The 13463-nt window shown below is 39.8% G+C and overlaps 1 protein-coding gene across 1 annotated transcript in view; it reads left to right on the top strand.

Annotated features, from left to right (window-relative positions):
- LOC139286513 (NLR family CARD domain-containing protein 3-like) overlaps positions 1–13463 on the top strand; it is a 103932-nt gene that overhangs the window by 39311 nt on the left and 51158 nt on the right. The window lies entirely within an intron of this gene.

Here is a 13463-nt window from a genome sequence, read left to right as displayed (position 1 = left end):
TGTTTTGAGTAGAATGTTTTCTGTTATGTTGTGGATACCTTAGGATCTCAGCTTTTTGTTTTGTTTCGGTGGTTAGGGATAGTAATGTTAGGTAGGGAAAGGTCCACTGGAAGGTGCGATGGGTCGACCAGCCTGACTTAGGACATTTTTAATTTTTTTCTGAGTATTTTTAGAACCCTTATTTCTTAATTAGCTTGGAGTGCCTGATCGGTGGTTGCCTTGGGCAGAGGGACCGTGAGAGAGTTTTCCTGTCTCGATTGTTTGATGGATATTAAAGGAAAGATGGCTGCCAGACAGGTTTTTCGCTCTCATACTCCGCAAATTTACCAAATTTCAAAATTTGCTATACTACAAAATTCATATATCACTGAGGCTATGCTGTAACAAGCATGGATGGCAGGGATTTCATGAGTATTCTGTGTGTGTCATTAGATGACACTTACGTGGCTAATTGCAAATATGACTCTTATTTTTCATGTATTGCGGGACTTAAAAAGTCCCGAGGGGGGAAATATGATATGTATTATTTGATACTAATCATAAAAGTAGTCTTTTCATAAAATGGTATGTAGTACAAAGTTGTCACGTATGCAATGTTCCAGGTAAATAACTAGCAGATGTTGGGGCCCCATACTGATAAGATTCATTATTATTTGGGTGTCTCCCTTGGAATGTGGGAGTTATGCGATAGAGGTCTCTTTTCCTTGACCCCTAGACTGCTGTCCAAATAACTTGTATATCATAGGTTTTGGGGTACTGAGGGACCCTAGGGAAATATAAGTTTATAGATTCATGAGTTATAGTAGGACCCTATGTATGCCTAAATGTATAAAGGACGAGGTTGAACAGTGTTCGAGGCAGCAGTACTGATTCGGCTACGGGTGCTGTACAGGTCAAGATGCGCATGCCTGTTGATCCTGATCTTTGATGCAAGTAAAGAATATTATGTGAAAAGTCAGTATCAGCGGAGTCTCCTTCCATCATCGAATCATCGCCTACATCTGGGGAATGAAGAAGAAATTGACAACAAGATTCTGGTCTAGACCTGCTCTATACGAAAAGTGTCCTGAGGTCCTCCTTCTGTTGTGATTTGGGACTCTATAAATGAAATTGACTCATAGCCACCAATACAAGACTGGTCTGTGATCGTAACGTAGCCCTGTCTGTCTGTCTGTCTGTCTGTTTCGCAATATATCTGCACTGTCTCAAGACAAACAGGTAGAACCATCATTTTGAAGGGTGCAGAGCACACTAGCCAATCAGAAGCCAGGGAGCGCTGAAGGCCCACCCACCAATGAAAACGAAACATTGAGTGGTAACTTCGTTTTGTCAGTAAGAACAGAAAACAAGAAATACAGCTGTATTTATGCTTTTTTGTTTTTTTGTCAAAAAATAATTCTCCACAGGGAGAAAACGGACTCAGAGACTTTGACAGTGAAATAATGAAAGTGTTGGATCAACACTCACCCTGCCTCAGCCTTCACTTTTCCTCCTTCCTCCCGACTGTCGACTCAGAATGGAGTTTGAACTGACACTGGACACTTTCACCCTCCCTGTCCTCATGTACCTGGATCACCTGGTCCATGTGGTTCCTCCCCTCTCATTTACAGGAAATCAGCTTTATCTACGCTGTGTGTGTGTGTGTGTGTGTGTGGACATGTATTACTCATGTTGTAGGGACATAAATGTGTTTACACAGTCACATTGTGGGGACTAGTGACAAGTCCCCATAATGTAAGTCACAAAATTCTAGGGTGAAGACTTGGTTTCAGGTCAGGTTTAGATAAGTAGGGGTTATAGTTAGGCTTAGGGTTAGTCTCCAGGAAATGAATGTATTTGAATGCAATGTCCTCTGAAGTGAAAGAAACTGAAAGAGCGAGGACATATGTCATTTCCAGCAACCTGGACTTGGACATACAGTCTTGAAAACTTGGGAAACTGGTCAAAAACTTTTATTATTTTGCAACCAGATGTTCAGAAGAGTCTTTGCGGACCCTGGAAATATTGATTAATTGATTATAATTGAATAATAATGCATTATTATGCGCACATTTGTTTTATGGCCTACAATCACAATAAAAAATGTTTTTAATATCAAATGAACGCGCTGACTTCCGTTTTCAAATGTTCTGCAGGTGCCTGGATTATAAAGTCATGCTGCAGCGTTTCACTGTGTTGCCTGTTCATGTGCAGCTGAGTGACCAGAAGGCATCATGTCTGTTCTGAAAATGAATGCACTTTAGTAAGTTTTCCTCAGGATGTGCTGAGGACAGTGAAGTCTGTTGTTAATGATCAGGAAGAAGAACGGCAGAGAACCGACCGCAGGAACGTCAAAGGTAGTTACAAAGAAGGACCGAGGTACAGAGAGACCTCACCTGAGATCTGGTTCAACACAGAACACTGAACTTGAACACATCCAGCATACTAAACTTGAGCTGCTGTCCTCTTTAGGGCAGGGACCTTAAAAAGACACTGCACTGTCTCAAGGCAAAGAGGTAGAACCTTTATTTTGAAGAATACAGCGCAAACATCATTGACAAGGCCACTAGCCAATCAGAAGCAAGGGAGCGCTGAAGACCCACCCACCAAAGAAAACGAAACATTGAGTGGTAACTTTGTTTTGTCAGTGAAAACAGAAAACAAGAAATCCAGCTGAATTTGTTTTTTGTTCTTTGTAAAAATAAAAAAAAAGAAATTTAAAAACGGCCTGTTTCCGGTTTCTGGATGGTGGACTTGACATTGTGTCTGACAGTGGAGCTGATCTCAGAGCAGTTCAGGCTGCAGCACCGAGAGTCACCTCCACTTGTTGAGATTCCTCTGTCAGTCGCTGCTGGATGAAGCTCTCCTCTCCACTCTACCTCCCAGTAGCATGGCCCAGTCGGAGCCTCTCCACACACAAGCTGGTGCTGCTGCTTCAACCTCTGTGGATCATCAGGACACAGCTGACCCTCTCAACACCACCACCTTTCTGATCACTCTCACTTCCATCTGATGAGAGAAGAAGACAGAGAGCAGGAGTCATAAATCAGTGTTTACAGAGACCCCCTTCATCAGCTGTCAGTCAGTGATGCAGCACATCCAGCATGAAGACCAGCAGGGACTTCAGTCCTGTTCAGACCAGAAGTGGAGCGGCTGTGTAGCGTAGCCAGCTTCCTTTCAGCTCTCACGTTAACGTATTGGAGTGAACACACTGAGCGGGAAGCTCACAGACCTGCAGAGACTTTACGCATCAAGGCCCTGAAGTACACACGGGAGATAAAGTGCTGAGAGTCCCTGAACGCATCATTACAGAGAGATATTCACTGCTCACTTTAATGATGGATTTACTGTCAATGTTCAAAGCTGTGAAAACCATATCGTCTACTTTTGAAATGTTACATGACAAATGTGTAAATATGGAGTCTGTTAAAAAACAACAACAGTTGTCTTCACATCAACTCAAACACATGATCACAACAAGATTCTGGCTGATCTGATTGGCTGACTGTTCTCTCTCTCTCTGTGTCTTTCTGTCCAATCCTGAAGCCGGTCACCATTCTCCTCTCACAGCTTCACTGAGGAAAGCCGCCACTGAGAAGGTTGGAGGTTTACAGGAAATACTGGATCTTTGCTTTGATACTAACTGTGTTTAGTACAAAACTGCTGAAAGCAGCAGGGACTGAGTCCAAGCCTCTACTGACCTCAGAGTCTCCAGTCTACAGTGTGGACTCTCCAGAAAACCACACAGCAGCTTCACTCCTGAATCCTGCAGCTTGTTGTCACTCAGCTCCAGCTCTCTCAGATGGGAGGGGTTGGACTTCAGAGCTGAGGCCACAGAAGCACAGCTGATCTCTGACAAACTGCAGCATCTCAATCTGAATAAAGAATAAATGATGAAGATAAAAATCTATTTACAATCCAATCAGATGTGTTCAGGGTTTAAATGTGTAGCTCAACATGACTTTGTCCTAATCAATGAGCTTTTCCCTCAAATGAGTAGAGAGACTTTGTCATTGTGTTATTGTGGATCATCATGATGTCAGCCTTCTACACACATCCACCAAATGTCACCACAACATTCACACACCTATTCATGTCAACACAGATTAATAACATGCTGCTGATCTCAGTCAAGTCTGGAACTACAAATACTATATTGATCCTTTAAACAGCTGCATTTGGAAATATGCATGGATCTCTGTGTTCTCGTGTGTGTGTGTGTGTGTGTGTGTGAGTGTGTGTGTGTGTGTGTGTGTGTGTGTGTGTGTGTGTGTGTGTGTGTGTGTGTGTTCTGAAGGATCAATATCACTGATCAGACATTATTTGTCAAAATATTTTGAAGTTAACATCATCAAAGAAATAGTTCTACTTCAGAAAGTAAACTTCATCAATTGAAAACAAAGATTAGTTCAGAGGATCTTCTGTATACAGATGTGACCATTTACCAACAATCATAAACATTCATTTACTTGAACAACTAACAGTGGAAACATGTTCTACAGTTTCTTTAAGATACAGAAGTCTGTTGTGACTTCAGAAACATGGAAACATGAACAAAAGGACATTTACAACTTTATGGATGTAAGTTATGTCTGAACATAAATTAGGTTCAACTGTTAATTAAACATATCAGATCTACAACAGAAGCAGAGAGTCAGTGAACTGACCTCAGAGTCTCCAGTCTACAGTGTGGACTCTCCAGAAAACCACACAGCAGCTTCACTCCTGAATCCTGCAGCTTGTTGTCACTCAGCTCCAGCTCTCTCAGATGGGAGGGGTTGGACTTCAGAGCTGAGGCCACAGAAGCACAGCTGATCTCTGACAACCTGCAGCCCCACAATCTGAATAAAGAATAAATGATGAAGATAAAAATCTATTTACAATCCAATCAGATGTGTTCAGGGTTTAAATGTGTAGCTCAACATGACTTTGTCCTAATCAATGAGCTTTTCCCTCAAATGAGTAGAGAGACTTTGTCATTGTGTTATTGTGGATCATCATGATGTCAGCCTTCTACACACATCCACCAAATGTCACCACAACATTCACACACCTATTCATGTCAACACAGATTAATAACATGCTGCTGATCTCAGTCAAGTCTGGAACTACAAATACTATATTGATCCTTTAAACAGCTGCATTTGGAAATATGCATGGATCTCTGTGTTCTCATGTGTGTGTGTGTGTGTGTGTGTGTGTGTGTGTGTGTGTGTGTGTTCTGAAGGATCAATATCACTGATCAGACATTATTTGTCAAAATATATTGTAGTTAACATCATCAAAGAAATAGTTCTACTTCAGAAAGTAAACTTCATCAATTGAAAACAAAGATTAGTTCAGAGGATCTTCTGTATACAGATGTGACCATTTACCAAAAATCATAAACATTCATTTACTTGAACAACTAACAGTGGAAACATGTTCTACAGTTTCTTTAAGATACAGAAGTCTGTTGTGACTTCAGAAACATGGAAATATGAACAAAAGCACATTTACAACTTTATGGATGTAAGTTATGTCTGAACATAAATTAGGTTCAACTGTTAATTAAACATATCAGATCTACAATAGAAGCAGAGAGTCAGTGAACTGACCTCAGAGTCTCCAGTCTACAGTGTGGACTCTCCAGAAAACCACACAGCAGCTTCACTCCTGAATCCTGCAGCTTGTTGTCACTCAGCTCCAGCTCTCTCAGATGGGAGGGGTTGGACTTCAGAGCTGAGGCCACAGAAGCACAGCTGATCTCTGACAACCTGCAGTCTCTCAATCTGAATAAAGAATAAATGATGTAACTTTAGAAGACAATGTTCCTGCTTGAAATCATTCAGTGTTTAATAATCCGTTCAGAGCTGAAGAAGGTTTAGAATGTAGAAGTTTAGAAAATGGAAACTCCAAACACCTGAACCCAACAGGATGCAGGTTCAAAACTGTAAAATACAAAAAGTGAAAAAGAGCTCTCATTAATATTAATGACAACGTGCTGCTACGTCAATAGAGACGTCGTGACTTCACCTCTTAAACGCTGTCAGCTCCACCAGTGGCTCCATCTATACAAACTCATGTTGTGCAGCTAAACACAAAGAAAAACCCACAGAAACTGATTAAAGATTCCACTCAAGATCCCAAAGTTTCCAAAGATGACAAATGTGTCGGGAGGAATTTGAGGGAAATGTGAACAAAAGACATCCACAATATTTCTTTTAGGAAAAGTGGAGTCAGAAATTCAAAGCTTCTTCAGTTTAAACTATTCAGTCAGTATGAGCATCATACAGCTTCATAAAGATGTTGGAAATAGAAAACACTGAATATATTTGTTATTGTCTGACAGCTGAAATAGAGATTATTCATTTATGCTATATTATGATTGATTTTAAAAAGAAAACAACATGACACGAGAATTCAAGGTGAAAATGGAGAGTTGAAGAGGTCCAGAGTGAATTATCCAGTGTGTGTTTTTCTTGTTATATTGAGGTTTTAAATGTGTAGCTCAACGTTGCTCTGCCACAGTCAATGGACTAAACCACAGAAGAAGAAAATGGACTTCAGCATGAAGATACTCAGAGTGGATCAGTATAATATCAGCCTCATGTCTGCAGTTTAGTGTCGCCACAACTTTCACATCATATTGATCTCAGCACAGAAGTTAAACATGGTGTCTGACCTCAGAGTCTCCAGTCTACAGTGTGGACTCTCCAGAAAACCACACAGCAGCTTCACTCCTGAATCCTGCAGCCCGTTGAGACTCAGCTCCAGCTCTCTCAGATGGGAGGGGTTGGACTTCAGAGCTGAGGCCACAGAAGCACAGCTGATCTCTGACAACCTGCAGCCCCTCAATCTGAATAAAGAATAAATGATGAAGATTAAAATCTATTTACAATCCAATCAGATGTGTTCAGGGTTTAAATGTGTAGCTCAACATGACTTTGTCCTAATCAATGAGCTTTTCCCTCAAATGAGTAGAGAGACTTTGTCATTGTGTTATTGTGGATCATCATGATGTCAGCCTTCTACACACATCCACCAAATGTCACCACAACATTCACACACCTATTCATGTCAACACAGATTAATAACATGCTGCTGATCTCAGTCAAGTCTGGAACTACAAATACTATATTGATCCTTTAAACAGCTGCATTTGGAAATATGCATGGATCTCTGTGTTCTCGTGTGTGTGTGTGTGTGTGTGTGTGTGTGAGTGTGTGTTCTGAAGGATCAATATCACTGATCAGACATTATTTGTCAAAATATATTGTAGTTAACATCATCAAAGAAATAGTTCTACTTCAGAAAGTAAACTTCATCAATTGAAAACAAAGATTAGTTCAGAGGATCTTCTGTATACAGATGTGACCATTTACCAACAATCATAAACATTCATTTACTTGAACAACTAACAGTGGAAACATGTTCTACAGTTTCTTTAAGATACAGAAGTCTGTTGTGACTTCAGAAACATGGAAATATGAACAAAAGCACATTTACAACTTTATGGATGTAAGTTATGTCTGAACATAAATTAGGTTCAACTGTTAATTAAACATATCAGATCTACAATAGAAGCAGAGAGTCAGTGAACTGACCTCAGAGTCTCCAGTCTACAGTGTGGACTCTCCAGAAAACCACACAGCAGCTTCACTCCTGAATCCTGCAGCTTGTTGTCAGTCAGCTCCAGCTCTCTCAGATGGGAGGGGTTGGACTTCAGAGCTGAGGCCACAGAAGCACAGCTGATCTCTGACAACCTGCAGTATCTCAATCTGAATAAAGAATAAATGATGTAACTTTAGAAGACAATGTTCCTGCTTGAAATCATTCAGTGTTTAATAATCCGTTCAGAGCTGAAGAAGGTTTAGAATGTAGAAGTTTAGAAAATGGAAACTCCAAACACCTGAACCCAACAGGATGCAGGTTCAAAACTGTAAAATACAAAAAGTGAAAAAGAGCTCTCATTAATATTAATGACAATGTGCTGCTACGTCAATAGAGACGTCGTGACTTCACCTCTTAAACGCTGTCAGCTCCACCAGTGGCTCCATCTATACAAACTCATGTTGTGCAGCTAAACACAAAGAAAAACCCACAGAAACTGATTTAAGATTCCACTCAAGATCCCAAAGTTTCCAAAGAGGACAAATGTGTCGGGAGGAATTTTGGAGAAATGTGAACAAAAGACATCCACAATATTTCTTTTAGGAAAAGTGGAGTCAGAAATTCAAAGCTTCTTCAGTTTAAACTATTCAGTCAGTATGAGCATCATACAGCTTCATAAAGATGTTGGAAATAGAAAACACTGAATATATTTGTTATTGTCTGACAGCTGAAATAGAGATTATTAATTTATGCTATATTATGATTGATTTTAAAAAGAAAACAACATGACACGAGAATTCAAGGTGAAAATGGAGAGTTGAAGAGGTCCAGAGTGAATTATCCAGTGTGTGTTTTTCTTGTTATATTAAGGTTTTAAATGTGTAGCTCAACGTTGCTCTGCCACAGTCAATGGACTAAACCACAGAAGAAGAAAATGGACTTCAGCATGAAGATACTCAGTGTGGATCAGTATAATATCAGCCTTATGTCTGCAGTTTAGTGTCGCCACAACTTTCACATCATATTGATCTCAGCACAGAAGTTAAACATGGTGTCTGACCTCAGAGTCTCCAGTCTACAGTGTGGACTCTCCAGAAAACCACACAGCAGCTTCACTCCTGAATCCTGCAGCTTGTTGTCACTCAGCTCCAGCTCTCTCAGATGGGAGGGGTTGGACTTCAGAGCTGAGGCCACAGAAGCACAGCTGATCTCTGACAAACTGCAGCCCCTCAATCTGAATAAAGAATAAATGATGAAGATAAAAATCTATTTACAATCCAATCAGATGTGTTCAGGGTTTAAATGTGTAGCTCAACATGACTTTGTCCTAATCAATGAGCTTTTCCCTCAAATGAGTAGAGAGACTTTGTCATTGTGTTATTGTGGATCATCATGATGTCAGCCTTCTACACACATCCACCAAATGTCACCACAACATTCACACACCTATTCATGTCAACACAGATTAATAACATGCTGCTGATCTCAGTCAAGTCTGGAACTACAAATACTATATTGATCCTTTAAACAGCTGCATTTGGAAATATGAATGGATCTCTGTGTTCTCATGTGTGTGTGTGTGTGTGTGTGTGTGTGTGAGTGTGTGTGTGTGTGTGTGTTCTGAAGGATCAATATCACTGATCAGACATTATTTGTCAAAATATTTTATAGTTAACATCATCAAAGAAATAGTTCTACTTCAGAAAGTAAACTTCATCAATTGAAAACAAAGATTAGTTCAGAGGATCTTCTGTATACAGATGTGACCATTTACCAACAATCATAAACATTCATTTACTTGAACAACTAACAGTGGAAACATGTTCTACAGTTTCTTTAAGATACAGAAGTCTGTTGTGACTTCAGAAACATGAAAACATGAACAAAAGCACATTTACAACTTTATGGATGTAAGTTATGTCTGAACATAAATTAGGTTCAACTGTTAATTAAACATATCAGATCTACAATAGAAGCAGAGAGTCAGTGAACTGACCTCAGAGTCTCCAGTCTACAGTGTGGACTCTCCAGAAAACCACACAGCAGCTTCACTCCTGAATCCTGCAGCTTGTTGTCACTCAGCTCCAGCTCTCTCAGATGGGAGGGGTTGGACTTCAGAGCTGAGGCCACAGAAGCACAGCTGATCTCTGACAACCTGCAGCCCCTCAATCTGAATAAAGAATAAATGATGAAGATAAAAATCTATTTACAATCCAATCAGATGTGTTCAGGTTTGAAATGTGTAGCTCAACATGACTTTGTCCTAATCAATGAGCTTTTCCCTCAAATGAGTAGAGAGACTTTGTCATTGTGTTATTGTGGATCATCATGATGTCAGCCTTCTACACACATCCACCAAATGTCACCACAACATTCACACACCTATTCATGTCAACACAGATTAATAACATGCTGCTGATCTCAGTCAAGTCTGGAACTACAAATACTATATTGATCCTTTAAACAGCTGCATTTGGAAATATGCATGGATCTCTGTGTTCTCATGTGTGTGTGTGTGTGTGTGTGTGTGTGTGTGTTCTGAAGGATCAATATCACTGATCAGACATTATTTGTCAAAATATATTGTAGTTAACATCATCAAAGAAATAGTTCTACTTCAGAAAGTAAACTTCATCAATTGAAAACAAAGATTAGTTCAGAGGATCTTCTGTATACAGATGTGACCATTTACCAAAAATCATAAACATTCATTTACTTGAACAACTAACAGTGGAAACATGTTCTACAGTTTCTTTAAGATACAGAAGTCTGTTGTGACTTCAGAAACATGAAAACATGAACAAAAGCACATTTACAACTTTATGGATGTAAGTTATGTCTGAACATAAATTAGGTTCAACTGTTAATTAAACATATCAGATCTACAATAGAAGCAGAGAGTCAGTGAACTGACCTCAGAGTCTCCAGTCTACAGTGTGGACTCTCCAGAAAACCACACAGCAGCTTCACTCCTGAATCCTGCAGCTTGTTGTTACTCAGCTCCAGCTCTCTCAGATGGGAGGGGTTGGACTTCAGAGCTGAGGCCACAGAAGCACAGCTGATCTCTGACAACCTGCAGTTTCTCAATCTGAATAAAGAATAAATGATGTAACTTTAGAAGACAATGTTCCTGCTTGAAATCATTCAGTGTTTAATAATCAGTTCAGAGCTGAAGAAGGTTTAGAATGTAGAAGTTTAGAAAATGGAAACTCCAAACACCTGAACCCAACAGGATGCAGGTTCAAAACTGTAAAATACAAAAAGTGAAAAAGAGCTCTCATTAATATTAATGACAACGTGCTGCTACGTCAATAGAGACGTCGTGACTTCACCTCTTAAACGCTGTCAGCTCCACCAGTGGCTCCATCTATACAAACTCATGTTGTGCAGCTAAACACAAAGAAAAACCCACAGAAACTGATTTAAGATTCCACTCAAGATCCCAAAGTTTCCAAAGAGGACAAATGTGTCGGGAGGAATTTGAGGGAAATGTGAACAAAAGACATCCACAATATTTCTTTTAGGAAAAGTGGAGTCAGAAATTCAAAGCTTCTTCAGATTAAACTATTCAGTCAGTATGAGCATCATACAGCTTCATAAAGATGTTGGAAATAGAAAACACTGAATATATTTGTTATTGTCTGACAGCTGAAATAGAGATTATTCATTTATGCTATATTATGATTGATTTTAAAAAGAAAACAACATGACACGAGAATTCAAGGTGAAAATGGAGAGTTGAAGAGGTCCAGAGTGAATTATCCAGTGTGTGTTTTTCTTCTTATATTGAGGTTTTAAATGTGTAGCTCAACGTTGCTCTGCCACAGTCAATGGACTAAACCACAGAAGAAGAAAATGGACTTCAGCATGAAGATACTCAGTGTGGATCAGTATAATATCAGCCTTATGTCTGCAGTTTAGTGTCGCCACAACTTTCACATCATATTGATCTCAGCACAGAAGTTAAACATGGTGTCTGACCTCAGAGTCTCCAGTCTACAGTGTGGACTCTCCAGAAAACCACACAGCAGCTTCACTCCTGAATCCTGCAGCTTGTTGTCACTCAGCTCCAGCTCTCTCAGATGGGAGGGGTTGGACTTCAGAGCTGAGGCCACAGAAGCACAGCTGATCTCTGACATCATGCAGTCTCTCAATCTGAATAAAGAATAAATGATGTAACTTTAGAAGACAATGTTCCTGCTTGAAATCATTCAGTGTTTAATAATCCGTTCAGAGCTGATGAAGGTTTAGAATGTCAATCGCCCCCGCCCTTCCTCGGACCACATCCATCTTGTAATGTTTTGTGACTGCATCTTTCACGGTTGTGACGCTATCACGTTGACAACTTCTGTCCACATATAAACACCTGGCAAAGTACTCAAAACCGCTTCTGTGACAGCTCCGGCTGCAGAAGGTGTCTCCAGGAACACATTTTGCCCTGATGACACATAGACACTCAATAATAACATGGTGCTGATCTCAGTTAAGTCTGCATTTAGAGGATCATTATCAAATCAGACATGTTGGACTAAAAAACTGTTAATTATTTCATTCATGACATGATCTTCTTCTTACTGTATTTGGTAGCTTAGTAGGTAAATGCCATTCAAAGGAGAGGTCCATGTCCAAGTCTTTCTTGAAACAACAGCCACATGTCATATGTACATAAAAGAGTTATCATGCATCTTAGTAATCATTCTGTCTATACCGAGTGTGACGTGGTGCCTTACTAACACAACTACACTGTAAGAAATGACTTCATAAGTTCAGCTGAAACTAATATGAAGCTTCAGCAGTCTGAGTTAACCAAATCAAGTGGGTGTTACAGACTATTCAGTACCAAAATCCCTCTTTGAGTTACTACTCCTCCACTGAAACGGTGTCAAACACAAAATATTTACTCAACTATATACAAAAAAACTACATGCACTACCAGGAAATACTGGATCTTTGCTTTGATACTAGCTGTGTTTAGTACAATACTGCTGAAAGCAGCACAGACTGACTCCTCCCTCTACTGACCTCAAAGTCTCCAGTCTACAGTTTTGGCTCTCCAGTCCAGCAGACAGCAGCTTCACTCCTGAAACCTGCAGGTTGTTTTTACTCAGGTCCAGCTCTGTCAGATGGGAGGGGTTGGACTTCAGGGCCGAGGCCACAACTTCACAGTGAGTCTCTGAGATTCCACAGTCAGAAAGTCTGTCATGACACATATATTACAAAATATGTTATTATGGAAGAGGACACTTTATGTTTACTTCATGGATTTATTGTCAAAACTGTTTGATATATGCTGTTTTGATTAACATCTGCTCGTCATATCAGTGGTTCAGCTAATCTCATCTCACTGTGTTTGAAATAATAACTCTCATCACTCTCTCTCATACCTGCAGACTTTCAATCTTTGTTTTGCTTTAATCTTGCAGATGAAGGGAGACAAAATGTAGCACATTTAGGCTTCCATAACATCCACAGTCTGTCACTGTGACCTGATCCCATGTCTCCACAAAGTTAGCATGAGGTCATCTTGATTAGAAAACCATTTTTACGATTCAGTGAACAAATACAGTTGGGAAAGAGCTCTCTTTGCTAGCTACCCGCTGCTGTCAGATTAACGTCCATAGGCGACCGGTTCAGAAGTTAAACAAATCACTCGACAGCATTAGATCTGTATATAATAATAATAATCAATATCATTTAATGTGTTGATGTGCATGACAGACGACTGCATGATGTTTTGTTGTCATGATTCTTTTCTGAGCATCTGAAAAACTTTTTTAGCACAAAAAGAATCATCAAACCAATCTTTTTTAATTTTCAGCATATAGGTGCTTCCACTCAGCACACATGGGCACTTTTCTACCAAGAGCGACTGGTCATTTTCATTTCTAAAA

The sequence above is a fragment of the Enoplosus armatus genome, chromosome 6 (assembly GCF_043641665.1).
Source record: "Enoplosus armatus isolate fEnoArm2 chromosome 6, fEnoArm2.hap1, whole genome shotgun sequence".
Taxonomy (NCBI): Eukaryota; Metazoa; Chordata; class Actinopteri; order Centrarchiformes; family Enoplosidae; genus Enoplosus; species Enoplosus armatus.
Note: the sequence above shows the minus strand (reverse complement) of the source record. Positions and strands in the feature narration are given on the sequence as shown.